This window comes from Zingiber officinale, chromosome 8A (genome assembly GCF_018446385.1).
Source record: "Zingiber officinale cultivar Zhangliang chromosome 8A, Zo_v1.1, whole genome shotgun sequence".
Lineage (NCBI taxonomy): Eukaryota > Viridiplantae > Streptophyta > Magnoliopsida > Zingiberales > Zingiberaceae > Zingiber > Zingiber officinale.
Window position 1 is genome coordinate 26996210 of NC_056000.1, and position 15162 is coordinate 27011371.

At 41.9% G+C, this 15162-nt stretch overlaps 1 pseudogene; it reads left to right on the plus strand.

Moving 5' to 3' along the window:
- Positions 1-1313: 1313 nt before the first annotated feature.
- On the plus strand, positions 1314-13405 carry LOC122010629 (annotated as a pseudogene).
- Positions 13406-15162: the final 1757 nt, after the last annotated feature.

Consider the following 15162-nt stretch of genomic DNA (forward strand, 5'->3'; position numbering starts at 1 on the left):
TCATCCTTGTGACTCCCTTGCACGGAAACATCTTGATACAATATTTTTCTCATTTACAACGAAACTGTAAGTACCTCGTGATAGTTTTGATGTGATCAACCAAGTCAAGTTAGATCTTATTATGTTTTGATATCCTTGTGTCTAAGTGTGTAGGAACTTAGGAGTAGAGGAGGTCGAGCGAAAGACGCAGCTAGCGAAAAGGACAACACCGGAGAGAGTTGACGAGCTTGGTGCGTCTGAGGGACGAGGTGCTGCGGAAGAGTACGCTGGCAGACGAGAAGGAAACGCGCGATGATTCCAAGGGACAAGAAGTTGGAGTGGAAGGTTGCTCGAGAAGGTCGGAAAATGAGTTCGGGTGAGCCTTATTCCGGATGACCGAAATCATCAAAGTGAGCGGAGTACACTGGTGGATGAGAAGGAAACACGCCGCCGTTCTGAGGGACGAGAAGCCAGAGTAGAAGGTTGCTCGAGAAGGTCATAAAATGGGTTTGGGTGAGCCCTATTCCGGATGGCCGAAATCACCCAAGTGAATGGAGCTGGAGCTAGAGCCCGGATCGAAAACTCAATAGGGAGGTTGACTTTGGTCCAAGCACTCGGACCTGGTCTGGGCACCCGGATCACTTGGGCACCCTCGGGGCACCTCGCCCAACGGGGGTCGTATCGACACCGCCCGGGCACCCGGAACCCCTTTAGGCACCTTAACTAGAAAGTTTATTGAACTCAATGTATCACGATCCATTGTGACCTAGATAAAATTTTATCTACGTCCATACACCTGGAACCCTTCTAGGCACCCCGATTAGGGATATAAATACAACCCTCATCTCAGAAGCTAAATAGAACACTTGAAAAAAAATTCTATTTGAGTTTGGCTTTGTAATTGTGTGCTTTGACTTCTATAAGAGGCTTCTTCATCAGAAGGAGACTTTAGTGAGCTTCCAACGTCTTGGATTAGCAATCTTCTAATTACAAACCAAGTAAAATCTCTGTGTCTCTTTAATTTCTCTCATTAATTAGTTTCTTAATTCCTTTTATGCAAGTGTTTATTTTAATAAAGTTGTAAGTCAATAAAGGTGTTTGTTTTCTTATTTCAGGCTATTCACCCCCTCTAGCCGACTACCAGGGGACCAACAAGTGATATCAGAGTAAGACCACTTTAGAAGGACTAATCGCCGATCGAAACACAAGAAACGGTCGGACCTAGCATTTGCCCACTAGTATTTGAGGGGGAGTTCGCATTTTGAAGATGTCGAATGGAGGTATATTTTAAAATCGATTTTAATATTTTACTAATGATTAAGTACAATTTTGATATGCCCAAAAGTGAAGAAGGAAAAGAACTTGAGGAGCATCGATGGACTGAGAAGCACCGCAACAATTTTATGGCAAATGGTAAGGCGGAGTTTCACCTTCTGAGCATTCTGCCCGCCCAGGATCTTGACAGAATTCAAAAATATGAGAGTGCAAAAGAACTTTGGGAAAAGTTCTTGAAGCTCTTTGAAGAACCAAAAAAAGCCAAATCCAACTCCTCGATGGACACCGAGTCGTCGTTAGAAGAATCCGAGGTCGAGGAAATTAGTAGAATAACTCTTATAGCCGAATACCTACATAAAGACAATGAAAGTTTATCGTAGCCTCTTATTTATAAAGTCTTATACCCACCTTCTTACCCACCTTAAGGTGGTCGGCCAAGCCTAGCTTGGAGCCCAAGCTAGGGCCGGCCAAACCAAGGTGAGTTGGTGGCCAGCCCTAGCTTGAACCCAAGCTTAGGTGGCCGACCAAAATAAATTAAAAGGATTTTATTTTTAAAATCTTTTCTTATGTGGAAGTCATGATTTTAAAAGAGAGTTTAAAATTTAAATCTTTCTTGTTATAGTTTTCTACAAAAGATTAAGAGAAAGGTTTAATATCTTTCCTTCTCTGTAGTTAAAAGGAAGATTTTAATATTTGATAAAACTTTCCTTTTTTGTAACCATCCTCATGATTTTAAAAGAGAGTTTTAAAATTTAAATATTTCCTTTTATAGTTTCTACAAAAGATTAAGAGAAAAGATTTGATATCTTTCCTTATTTGTAGATTGAAAGAAAGATTTTAATTTTGAGAAAACTTTCCTTATTATAATCATCCACATGTTTTGATAGAGAGATTTTAATTTATAAAAGTTTCTTTTTATAACCAACCATGAAGGGAATTTTTAAAGAGAAATTTTATTTTTAAAATTTTTGGAAACAAATTAGGAAGTTTTAATTTTGTGTTTAAAACTTTCCTTATTTGGAGTAATTGGGGTGACCGACCACATTGATAGAGAAAAGGAATTTTTTTTAATCAATTAAATTTTCCTTTCTATGACAAAGAAAATAAGGAAGTTTTTATTAAAACTTTCCTTATTTAACAAGACCAAGGAATATAAAAGAGAGGGTGGAGGTGCCTCACCTCATAAGAATATACATCTAGTATTTCTCTCTTCTCTTCTTTGTGGTGGCCGACCCTCCCTCTCTTCTTCCTCTTCCCCTTTTCTTCTTTCTTGGCCGGAGGCATCAATTCTCTAGGAGACCCTTGGTGGCCGGATTTTGCTTGGAGAAGAAGTAGAGAAAGGAGACTTTGTTTCTTTGCATCCCTTGGAGCTTGGTTGGTGGCCAAAGACCTTCATCTCTAGGAGATTCTTGGTGGCCGAAATTTGCAAGGAGAAGAAGGAGGCTTGGGTGGATTCTCATCTCGATAGATTGTCGCTCACACGTCTGTTAGGATCTTAGATGGCTAGAGGGGGGGGGGGTGAATAGCCTCTTAAAAACTTTAACAAGGATTTCTACAACGAAACTTGTTAGCACAGCGGAGTTAGGAAACTAAAACAAGGAGGAAACAAGCACACTAACACAAGGATTTACGAGGTTCGGGGATAACTTGCCCCTACTCCTCGGTGTGTCCGTAAGGTGGATGACCCCTCGATCTTCGGTAGATCGCATCCCGGAAAAATTCCGGCTCAAGATCCTCCTTCTCGGTGGAGTAACCTCTCCACAAAGTCTCAAGAAATATATATGTTAAAGCACAAGACTTACAGAGCTCGGTGGCAAAGAAGAATTAACTAACGCTTACAACCACGCGAGGATCAGTGGAAACAGAGAACTCACAAACAGCAGTTTTTCACCCGAGAGCTCAAGAACTTAGCACTGCTCAACGATCAACAGAACTTTCTTTTTCTTACTTGCTTCTTTTTTCTCTCCTCTCGCTTTTTACTGCTTCTTAAGCCCCTGTCCTCTGCTGTCACGGATCGTGGTCAATCTGCACAGAATCATCGCTGCAGCCAATCCCTCTTCCTCCTTACTCGTTCTCTGAACTCACTCCAATGAAATCACAGTCTTCACTGGTGTCTTCTGAGCTCGAACCAATCACCAGGAGTCAAGCGGATCGCAGCCAGATCACACCAGTAGTCGTTGATGCCTCAAATGCACCATGCGCCGCGAATCACAGTAGAAAGGCCATTTGTCGTATTCCTCTTATGGACTTAATTTGAAATTAAGCTTGGAATGATACCTGTGATCCTGCAAACTCAAAAGCTAACAGCACAGAGATTATATCACATGAATCAGGCAGATCAATGGAGGAATCGCAGAAACAGCGAACAATGTGGATCGTGTGTGGATCGGTCACCAGACCGATCCATGGACCGATCAGGACATATCCTGATCGGTCCGAAGATTGTCTGATCGGTCGTGGAGACCGATCAGGCCGCAGCTGGATCGGTCTCCACGACCGATCCCAGCCTTCTTCTCTTCGCAATAGCATCTCCTGATCGGTCTCCAAGACCGATCAGATTACACTCAGTGTGCTACTGAGTGTTTCCTGATCGGTCTACAGACCGATCAGATTACACTCAGTGTGCTACTGAGTGATCCATGGAAACTTAGTTTCACTGGATCGGTCTGCCGACCGATCCACTATCTTATGTATCACTGGATCGGTCTGCCGACCGATCCAATGTACCATGGAATGTCCACTTAGGTCCCTCTCTGACCTAATCCGGAGAACGAGCTACCGAGCCCTCTCCGACTTCGTCAGGTCCAGAGAACGAGCTACCTAGCCCTCTCTGACCTAGTCCGGAGAACGAGCTACCGAGCCCTCTCCGACTTCGTCAGGTCCAGAAAACGAGCTACTGAGCCCTCTCTGACCTAGTCCGGAGAACGAGCTACTGAGCCCTCTTCGATAGGGGTGTCAAAAATGAACCCGACCCGACGACCCAACCCGAATCGACCCGAAAAAAATAAGGTTCGGGTTGGACATTTTCGGGTTCGGGTCGGGTTTGGGTTGGAGGGTATTCGGGTTGAAGATTTTCGGGTTGGGTCGGGTCGGGTTCGGGTTGACCCGGGTTGACCCGGGTTGACCCAAATATAGGGTTTAGTGGGGTTTTTTTAGGGTTAAATCAAATTTTATTTTGAAAATTAAGATGTTTTATGTATATTAATATCAAGTTAGTATGATAATGATGAAATATTGAGATAAAAGTGAAGAATTATAGGGAAAATAGCTCCAAAAAGTCATTTTGAATCGAATTTTCGGGTTACACGGGTTGGGTTCGGGTTGGGCGGGTTGGGCGGGTTCGGGTTCGGGTTTAGGAGTTTCGGGTTGAATTCGGGTTCGGGTTGGGTTATAAAAAAAAAAAAAAAATTTAACCCGACCCAACCCGACCCGACCCACCCGAATTGACACCCTTACTCTCCGACTACGTCAGGTCCAGAGAACGAGCTACTTAGCCCTCTCTGACCTAGTCCGGAGAACGAGCTACCGAGCCCTCTCCGACTTCGTCAGGTCCAGAGAACGAGCTACTGAGCCCTCTCTGACCTAGTCCGGAGAACGAGCTACCGAGCCCTCTCCGACTTCGTCCGGTCCAGAGAACGAGCTACCGAGCCCTCTCTGACCTAGTCCGGAGAACGAACTACCGAGCCCTCTCCGACTTCGCGTGCCAAGTTTCCAACTTGGACTTTTCCCTTCCACTTGATCAACCTTGATCATTAATCAAACCGAGTTTAATTAACATCTGATACAAACTTAAATCTGTGTCAATATCAAAACAACAGCCAGGTCAGACTGTATCAACAATCTCCCCCTTTTTATTGTTTGACAACACGATTTAAGTTTAGATCAGAGATGTTCTTATTTTCATAATTTTAAGGGAATCAAGATCCTCCCCCTAAGATGAATACACCACTAAGTCAATAACGGGAATCAAGATCCTTCCCGTTATCTTTTCCCTTAAAATCAAGCCTTCATACATCTCTAAACTTAGGTGTTCTCTCCCCCTTTGTCAAACACCGAAAAGGTGCAAATGAGATGACAAAACTCAAAAGGCTCCCCCTTAACCCATACTATCTTTTTCTTAATGCACCTAGAGTTCCCTCTAAATGTATTATATGACAGTAAGAAAGAGATAAAATACAATCAAGTCATGGCATAGGAACAACATAATAATATGAACTGAAGCATAAGGAAAAGCAAGAAATAGACAAATGAATAGCAAAAATATATGAGTAGCATAAGTATCCAGGTCAGACAAAGATATCCAACAAATAGTATCCAACACAGACAGGCAAAGTGACACACAGAATGTATCAATCAATATCCTCAACAGGAGGAACCTCATCATCATCTGCAGGAGGCACGTAACCCTGAGGCGGCATGCTGGAGCTCGAAGGTGGATGGCCCGAGAAATGCTGCGGAGATGGGTAGTTGGCAATCCAGCCCAGAAGCAGCTGCTGCGTCACCAACTGCTGATTGCGTAGATCATCATAGCGCTGGTCGATCCGAACGCGCAGTCCATGGAGCTCAGCAGCCAGTAGCTCATCGTGCTGATCGAAGCGGCTCTCTAGCTCAGCGATCTGCCAGCGCAGATCAGGATCGACCTCATCAGCAGCAGGAGGAGGAGCAGCAACCTATCGAGAAAGTGCCCGTGGTAACTCTCCCAGATCTCTCCCATCCTTCCACCGAACAGCCCCATTCTGTCCCAAGATACCGGACTTGGAAAATGCCCGTTTCCCAAGTCGGCAATCCTGTCTGACCATCTTCACTATCCTACCCTTAGACACATCTATCTGAAGGGTCTCGAGCCAATCTGTAATTATATGCCCATAAGGCATATAAATGGTGGAGCTGCTAGGCTGAGAATAGGAGATGATCGAAGAATAGATGCTGGACATAATGTCAAAGTCGAGATGCCGACGCAAACCATAAAGCATCAGGCAGTTGTATGGTCGGATCTCTGCTAGAGGTTTGGACGTGATTGGAAGGAGACAGTTTGTGACTATCTTAAAAAGAATATAGTCAGGGGCAGATAGTCGTAGGGCGGCAAAGGTGGGAAAATCAACATCCAACTCATCCAGTCCACCTGGTCTAGGATGATCGAAGAAGTACTCATAGATGGAATCAGGTGATACATCAAGTGGAGGAGGTAATGATTCTGGTAAATCAGGATAAATGGGAAAAGGATCTCCTGAACACCTTCGGCAACCTAGATACCCAAAGAATTCTACGATGGAGAAATCGATAGTTCTTTTAGCGACTCTGGTTCTATAAACACCATCACTGGCCTGATGAAGATTGTTGTAGAATTCAGATACTAGGTCATAGTTGATGTCCCTTTCTAGGTAGACTAACGAGTCAAGTTTGTAATATGCCAGGGTTTCGGATACAGAAGGACAAAACTCATCCATGTACTTTCGATCCACAGATCGACATGGGAGTAGCTTGAATGTCCTATTTTGAAATGCTTGTTCAAACTGGCGGTTCGGGAATCTTGAAGAAGAGGAAGGTTGAGGTCGGGAGGGTGCCTGGGACTTGGATTTCTCAGCAGAGGACTTAGACGTACCCTTACCGGCTGATTTCTTCCTAAATAGGTCAAAATGGGACATGGTCGGGGCATATGGGAGTCCACGGGAGCCACAGAGTCGAGAACCGAGACAACACACAGAGATATACTGTGAAAATAAGCTAAAATGCCAAAAATGAACAGATTTCGGGGAGAAATGAAGTTACCTAGGCGCCATTTGAAGATTTCGGAGAAGATGGAGGGAAAAGTCGGGACTGAGGAGTGGTTCGGCTAGGGTTTTCGACGTGAAATGAGAGAACGAAGGATTGGGGGAAGTTAAAGGGGGTGAGCAGATCATAAGATCGGACGGCTGTCCGATCAGGAGAAATCCTGACCGATCAGGGAACGTCCTGATCGGTCAGGGAGGGTCCTGATCGGTCATGGAGACCGATCAGGAAGCCTCTGATTGGACCCTGGACCGATCAGAGGTGGATCACGTACCAAAGCCTCCTGATCGGTCGTGGGGACCGATCAGGGAACCTCCTGATCGGTCCCCGGACCGATCAGAGGTCGATCAATAATATATGTGCCAGAACCCTGATCGGTCTGCACACCGATCAGATATCGAATGGAACTCTCCTGATCGGTCGCAGAGACCGATCAGATATCATCCTGATCGGTCCCTGGACCGATCATTGTCTGATAATCAGTGATTTCAGTCTCTAAAATTCGTATCGAAAGCTATGAAACTTAGTTCAACAACTTCCAAGTTCAGAACCTAGGATCTGAAGAGCCCACAGATTATATTCAGTGATACCAATGAATATTTCCTTATGATGAGCTTTAATGATTTGGAATTATTTAGGGCTCGAAAGTTTCAGACACTTCATAACAAATGTGTTGAATCTCAAGGTTTCAAAACCAGAGAAGTTTGTTTTGTTTGTTTGCTGAAACTATGATCTATAGTGAACCAAGGTAATAAATCTGACTCAGGCTATCGGTTCAAAATACATCCTTACTATGAGTAGTTACAAGTTTGTCAAAATATATCAAGGTTTCTTCACCAACTTGTCCTATTTTCAGTCAACATCAGGAAGATATCAATCAAGGGTATCAATCAACACATCAACAAAGTTAGATGATTTCTAGACACAGGTCCAACCAAGATTCCTTGGTTGGAATATATGAGTAAGATCTAGGAGCCAAATACACATGAATTATGTAATGGCCTTCCCCATACTCAATTTATGTCTCTTCAACCTAATTATTCAAGGGATGCATGATATATTTTGAATAATTTGGTTGATCCTAGCATCTCACCCCATTTCTAGCAAACAAAAATATTTTGTTAAACCTTATAGTTTGTGTGAGATGTTCCCAAGTTGTCCAAATTAATTTCCCAATTTCTCTTGTCTTTTTAATGGTCCTTATTGATCATGATGTGGTCAAAATGACTTATTGAGCCAAACACATCCCCAATTCTCTCCTTAAATGACTAAATTCATTTTCCGGAAGGGGTTTGGTGAAAATATCGGCTAAGTTTGACTTTGACTCAACATATGTGAGTGCAATGTCTCCCCTAGCTACGTGATCTCTAATGAAGTGATGACGCACTTCAATGTGTTTGGTCCTAGAATGATGGACTGGATTTTTCGTTAGGTTTATTGTGCTAATATTGTCACACAACACTTGCACTCCCTTATACGAAAGTCCATAATCTTCTAGAGTGTGAATCATCCACAACAATTGTGATACACTCTCTCCCATGGCAATGTATTCAGCCTCGGTCGTGGAGAGAGCAACACAATGTTGCTTCCGACTTGACCAACTGACCAATGACGAACTAAAAATTGGCAACCCCCACTAGTACTTTTCCGATCCAATTTGCATCCAGCATAATCGGAATCGGTATAGCCTATCAAATCAAAAGACTCCGTACGAGGGTACCACAGTCCTACTCTCATTGTGCCTTTGAGATATCTCAGAATTCTCTTAACTGCAGTTAAATGAGATTCCTTGGCACAAACTTGATATCTAGCGCACATACCCACAGCAAAAAGTATGTCCGGTCGACTAGCTGTGAGATATAGAAGACTACCGATCATGCTTCTATATTGCGTTAGATCAACTGGTTTCCCACTCTCATCATTGTCAAGACGAGTGTTTGTCGCCATTGGAGTGGATACTTCCTTAGAGTCACTCATTTTGAATTTTTTGAGCATCTCTTGAGTGTATTTCGTCTGATGGACATAAATTCCATCTCGAGTTTGTTTGATTTCAAGTCCAAGGAAGAATGTCAATTCTCCTACTAGACTCATCTCAAACTCACTTTCCATGTGAGAAATAAATTCATTCAAATAGCCCTTGTTATTTGAGCCACAAATTATGTCATCGACATACACTTGGGCTACAAAAATATTTTCACCATCTCTACGCAGAAATAGTGTTGGGTCTATTTGGCCTCTTACAAAACCCTTTTCTAGTAAATATGTTGACAACCTTTCGTACCAAGCTCGTGGTGCTTGTTTAAGCCCATAAAGTGCTTTCTTGAGCTTGTACACGTGGTTTGGAGCTTCGGTATTCACAAACCCCGGTGGTTGTTCAACATGGACTTCTTCTTTAATAAAGCCATTTAAGAAAGCAGATTTAACATCCATTTGATAGAGCTTGAAACCTCTATGTGCAGCAAAAGCTAGCATCAAACGAATGGACTCTAATCGGGCCACGGGAGCATAAGTCTCATCATAATCGAGGCCTTCGACTTGACTATAGCCCTTGGCTACAAGTCTTGCCTTGTTTCTCACAACTTCTCCCTTTTGATTTAACTTATTTTTGAAGACCCATTTAGTTCCAATAATGGTGGTCTTCTTAGGTCTAGGAACTAAGTCCCACACTTGGCTCCTTTCAAATTGACCTAACTCATCTTGCATAGCTATGATCCAATCAGGATCGCGCAATGCCTCATCAACTAATTTTGGTTCAATCTCTGAAATCAATGCGACTTCATTAGACTCATTTCTAAAGTATGACCTAGTCCTAACCCCTTGTTGGATGTCTCCCACAATTTGGTCTTGGGGATGACTAGTGGCTATCCTAGATTGTCTTGGTGTTGGTGGTGCCTCATGAATGGTCTCACTAGGCACAGGCAAGGACTCAATATCAGGCAACGGATCAGATTGAGTTCTTTGTTGCCTTTGTTCATCATCATCAGAGTCAACTTCGACTCTTTCTATGTTTCGATTATTCAAACTTAGCCTTCTAAGTTCAAATTGAATTTCTCCTACATTCCTTGATTGATCATTTAAGTTAGGGATTTCTTCAAAAGCTACATCAGAGGACTCTTCAATCAATTTAGTCCTATTGTTGTAGACTCGATAGGCTTTGCTGGTGAGCGAGTACCCGACCAGTATCCCTTCATCAGCTTTGGCCGAAAATTTTCCAAGATGGTCCTTGGTGTTCAAAATAAACACCTTACAACCAAACACCCTAAGATGTTTAATTGTAGGGGGTTTTCCAAACCAAAGTTCATGGGGAGTCTTTCCTAAAAACCTATGTATCAGGATTCGATTTTGCACATAGCAAGCTGTATTTACAGCTTCAGCCCATAAGTAACTCGGTAGTGAGTACTCATTGAGCATACTTCGTGCAGCCTCTTGTAAGACTCGGTTCTTTCTCTCCACAACCCCATTTTGCTGTGGGGTCCTTGGAGTAGAGAACTCATGCCTATATCCCTTTTCTTGACAAAATTCTAAAAACCTATGATTTTGAAATTCCCCACCATGATCACTTCTAATGGTTTTAATTGTTGTTGATTTTTCATTTTCAGTTCTTCTACAAAAGGAAATAAAAATATCTATGGTTTGATCCTTAGTTTTCAAAAAGAAGGTCCATGTATACCTAGTAAAGTCATCAATAATCACAAAACAGTATCTACTTCCATTTAATGAAATAACACTACTGCAATCAAACAAATCCATATGTAATAGGTCTAAGGCAGTGGTTGTACTTACAGCACTTTTACCTTTATGAGGCGCTTTAGTTTGCTTACCCTTCTGACATGCATCACACAATTTGGTCTTTTGGTACTTGATGCTTGGTAAGTCTCGCACTAACCCTTTGTTGACCAGCTTCCGGATATTCTTCATGTTTACATGAGCCAACCTCCTATGCCAAAGCCACGATTCTTCTTCTTTTGACATGAAACACTTAGCAAGAGCATTAGTAGCACTTTTAAAAGAAACTTGATAAATGTTATCTACCCTTGTGCCTACTAGTACCGTGTCAAGTGTGTCAATGTTTTTGACTAGACATTGACTCGAATGAAACTTAATTGTGTAACCCGTATCACACAATTGACTGACACTTAGGAGATTAAAAGTCACCCCCTTGACTAGAAGGACATTCTTGATTTGGAGATATTCGGATATATGAATGTCTCCAACCCCTATAACCTTAAGGTTACCATTATTACCAAATGACACATTACCTCTATTTTTGTTTTGAATGGTAGAAAATAGTGACTTATCCCCGGTCATGTGCTTGGAGCATCCACTATCAACAAACCAAGTTGATAGACGCTCCCCCTTTACCAATGCCTACAAGACACGAAAGATAGATGCTTTAGGTACCCAAATCTTGGGACCTAATGCATCTACAATGAAAGACTTAGGCACCCATGCCTTTGTTACCTTCTTCCTAGTCTCATGAACCCTAGAAACATGCGATCTATGAAATTGGGTTCTTGACACTAAAGAAATAAAGCTAGACTCCTTAGGTTGGTATCCTAATCCAGCCTTGTTGTAGACCGCTCTTTGGGCATTTAGAATCATGTCTAGGGTCTTAGAGCTAGTTGAGAATTTCTCAAGCATTTTCTTGAGTTTCTCAACCTCACCCTTCAAGGCCTTGTTCTCATCTTCAAGGAGCTCTAGATGTAGGTCATCAACCTCATCTTCCCTAAGAGCTCTCAAGTTCTCTACTTCTTCTTTTAATGATTTATTTTCTGTTTTTGATTTTTTAAGCAAGGTAGACAAATGTGTAATAGTCTTATAACATTTTTCTAAGTGAGAAGAGGTTACCTCTTCATCATCCGAAGATGATGAAGCCGCGGCTGAAGTGCTTGAGTCATCACTCTCGGACTCGGACTCCTCCCTTGCCATGAGTGCCAATTGCCGAGTACTCTTCTCCTTCTTCTCTTCCTCCTCCGATGAGCTTGAGGAAGATTCATCCCAAGTGGCCTTGAGAGCTTTCTTCTTCTTGGATCTTTCCTCCTTCTTTTTGGCCCGTTCCTCCTTCTTGAGTTTTGGACACTCACTCCGGTAGTGCCCTTTCTTGCTACACTCATAACATGTAACATTAGTCTTATCGATATTTTGATCATTAGGTTTACCTTTTCCTTTGTATCTTCGGCTTCTTCTCATAATTCTCCTCACGAAGTTGGCCATCTCGCTTGATGATGCACTACAAGAAATTATAGATTTAACCACACCAAATAGACAACAGTTTTTTGAGAAACTGTTGTCTTTTTGTCATTTAACAACAGTTTTATTGAAAACTGTTGTTGTTGGTCGTGTTTTTTAAAAAAAGACAACAATGTTTAAAAAACCGTTGTCTTTGACATACATAAGACAACGATTTTTTAAAATTGTTGTCTATGAGATATCTTTATTTGGCATACGACAACAATTTTAATCAACCGTTGTCTATTAGCGTTGCTTATATTTTAATGTGCATATTTTAATTTGGTGTCTAAAACTATGTTGTCTTTAAAAATTATTTTATAAAAAAAATAGTCAAACATAGTTATTTGCCTATTTTCATTGATGAAGTGAAATTTATATCCCTTAATGTTTATCTTTAAGATAAAATTTGTGGTTTATTTTAAGATGGATGGATTTATTCAAATAGTAAAAATAAAATTACAATTTTATACGAACTATATTTTGCAACAACTATTCTAAAGTGGAGGTTATACGCATTGCGCGAGCGCAAACCCTAATCGCGCTCTGCGGCACGGTGCTCGGGTACTGGTTCACGGTGTCACTGATCGACATCATCGGCCGGTTCACGATCCAAGTCCTAGGGTTCGGAATGATGACGGTGTTCATGCTGGGGCTGGCAGTGCCGTAGCACTACTGGACAACGCCTGGGAACCACATCGGCTTCGTGGTCATGTACGCCTTCACCTTCTTCTTCGCCAACTTCGGGCCGAACAGCACGACGTTCATCGTGCCGGCGGAGGTCTTCCCGGCGCGGCTGAGGTCGACATGCCACGGGATATCGGCAGCGACAGGGAAGATGGGGGCGATCGTGGGGGCCTTCGGGTTCCTGTACCTGGCGCAGAACCCGGACCCAGCGAAGGCGGACCGAGGCTACCCTGCTGGGATCGGGGTGAGGAATGCCCTCTTCTTGCTTGTCGTGTGCAATCTTCTGGGGCTAGCGTGCACCTTCCTGGTGCCGGAGTCGAAGGGAAGGTCGCTGGAGGAAATGACCGGCGAGAACGAGGCGACAGTGGACGATGATCACAAAAGTTGGTATGGAGGGCTTCGGCGGCATCACAAAAGTTGGGAACTGGCTGCACCGGATCGCTATCTACCGTGCCATCGACCGTAAAGGCGCATATGTCTCCGATGCCAGCGCCTCGTCCAGAAACCTAGGTCACAAATTTTTGGGCATCGCCCTCCATGATCACCCCTTGGTCGACTTCTTCGTCATCCCACTCCCACGCCACTTGACCGTTCTCGAGGCCGACGCAAACATCCAAATCCTCATGAGCCAACTCGGATCGTTCAAGCATTCGAGTGTCAGATACTTCCAGGTCTTTGTTCAAATCTTTCCATTTCTTACATTTTTTTCCCCCACTCCTGTTACGCTCAGAGTTCTATTAACTTACAACAAGAAGTATACATTTCCTTTTAACCGACAAAAGTTTACAATTCTTCATATTCTTTTTAATGCTTCTCCCCATCTGGATTGTGCAAGCAATGATGGAGAGTGACTGAATGCGTTTCATGGAAATTGGTCGTTTGGTATGATGTCGGATGCAAAGCATTTCGGTTGCATCCAAGAATTTGCTCATTTTTTTCTTCTTTTTGATGCATCTTTCGCCCCTTTCTTTACATTTTTTCAATTCTACTTGCTCCTTTATCATTCCACCAAGTTCGTCTTCCTGCTGTAACGATCACAAGATTGGGTATTCTATCCTTATTTTCGTTACTGATTGTTTAAGGGTCAGTGTGAAGTTCAAGGTCTAGTCTTGGAAGGATTGTTTTCCTGCACTTTTAGGTGTTCGACCAAATCGGTTGATTTCTTACCTTTTATAATGCTTCTCTTCATTCTTATGCTTCTACTGCTGGTTTGTGTGAGCTGATAAGAGATGGAATGCCTTAAAGAAATTGATGTCTAATAGAAAGAGATTTCCATTGCTCCCGACATTGTATCCAAGAATCTGCTGCCTTTTTTTGCTTTTTTTTTTAAAATTCTTTTTTGCCTTATTCTTTATGTTCTCAACTTCACTTGTTCATTTATCATTCCACAAGACATGACTTTCTTCTGTAGTGCTCATCAAACAGGTTATTCCATCTGAATTTTTCAAGCCTACATACACTTCATCACAACAATAGTTCACTTACTTTGAAATATATTTTAAGAATTCATCCATCTATTTAAACTGTATGAGAAGTTTAATTTAGAGTATATCACAATGAATAAAATAACAAACCTTGTTAGCCAGTTTTTGTTATATACTTTGCAAACTCTAAAGCTAGACTTGTTGTTGTTGAATGACAATCTGGACGATTCAATTAATTATCACAATTCACAAGAAGGGTCTGGTTCTTCAAGGACATGCTATGCATAAAAAAGCGGTAAAAATATCTATTGGTGTTTGCTGATAATAATATTCAAGTGATATGTTCTTGTGGCGATATATGATGTCTTTAGAATAGCTTACTATGGGAACAAAATTTACTTATTGTATCATAAGTGTGCATTTCTTTAATTTTCACTATATCTATGTGAACTTGCTAAATAAGTATTATGACATATTAATTTGTCATTTTGACATTCGAATATTCTACAACTATTATTATCAATTTTGTGACTTTTATATTTACATGTGGAACTTGTTTAATAATTATGTTGAACTTTATGCTTAGTCTTAATTCTTAACTCCTATGTTTTGTGGTATATATTCACTTATATTAAGGGATTTGCAGGGATTGCAGCTGCTCATGCGCTGAAAAATGCAGCTTTTCAGGTGTTATGTCGATATAAATTAATAGTTTTTTCAGTTGCCTTTACATATTAGATTCTAAGTTCTGATATGAATGCAGTGTGTGAAGTGGCTGGGTAAATTTGTATCACATGGA